The sequence below is a fragment of the Micropterus dolomieu genome, linkage group LG05 (genome assembly GCF_021292245.1).
Source record: "Micropterus dolomieu isolate WLL.071019.BEF.003 ecotype Adirondacks linkage group LG05, ASM2129224v1, whole genome shotgun sequence".
Lineage (NCBI taxonomy): Eukaryota > Metazoa > Chordata > Actinopteri > Centrarchiformes > Centrarchidae > Micropterus > Micropterus dolomieu.
In genome coordinates, this window is record NC_060154.1 from 4,354,885 (window position 1) to 4,356,207 (window position 1,323).

Sequence of the window (1,323 nt, forward strand, 5' to 3'; positions counted from 1 at the left end):
AGAGTGTTGGCACTCAGAGTTCATTCGGGGAGTGTAAGAGTGTTATCTTTCAGAGATACCATGTATTTTCTCCAAATGGTTCAAGAACTGCATTCAATTAACTTTTGATATGCCTTGCATAGGCGTTTAAAATTAATTTTACAGAAATGTTAAGAAAGAGGTTACTGTTACTGACAAATGTTTTTATTACTCTATTTTTCTACCCCATTTCAATAATCAGTGAAGCCAGTAGTAGACTAAAAAGTACTAATTCTTTGTGTATAGTTCAATATAGTTACAACAGAAAGACTCACTACATCTTCCAAAATGATCATACAGTTGAATTGCCATCAGGAATTCCTAAGAATTTCATATGACTTGACTTGTGACTTGCTTGACCCCAGACTTGCTTGAGACTTGAAGGATGAGACTTGAGACCTGCTTGGATATGTGTGGTTTGTCATGTTTGTTTGTCATATGTAAAATTGTGGGCAGGAAGCCTAGCTTTAGAGTTGGTGCCATGAACAATGTGAATGTTTTGCTTTTATTATCCAGCCTGCGACAAGAGAGAAGACCTCTATGTGGAAAGTACCCAATTCATAATCATAATAGTATAGACTAAATTTTAGCCTAGAAATTTGTGGAAACAAAACAGAGCTGAGAAGTGATTTGTTTATTGGCTTTTTCCACATTTGTTGACCCGTTTCAGCTGTTTTTTTCCATTCAGCTCTTTGTTGTATAGCCAGTGTTTGTCCATGTATTAAAAGCTTTTGAGTGCACAAGTACCACTTCCTTTTCCCCAACAGGTCCCATGGGATGGACTAATCTAACAGCTTGTCCAAACATGTCTTACTCAATACACTATGGTCCAATGGCTTATTCAGGTTTCATATTTCTTTCATACTACAATCTCTGGACCATTTTTAAAAGTTTTGTTTGTGTGCATGTTTTAACCTCAATCTGCCTAAGCTTCAGCCTTATCAAGCTTGATTATCTCCTGAGAATGTCTTCTTATTGTGTTTAAAATCTGTCAGACAAGAATATTTCTTTCTCACGGCAGACATTTTGATTTGTCCAACACAGCAAATAAGGAGCAATATGCAACATTGGCTGTCACTAAATGTTGCACTAGAGCACCAGCGTCTCAGACAAAATTAAATGGGCAATACAATCCACCAGACTCAAGAAAACAGTTATTTTACCTCGCAGATCATCGTAAAACATACGTCATTCAAACTGGACAGAAACAAAATAAACCAACAACCAACCAACCAACAATCACCAGCTCTGGTTTGGTTGAAACAAACTGTTAATTCACTGCATTAGATGAGAAAATAAAGCACT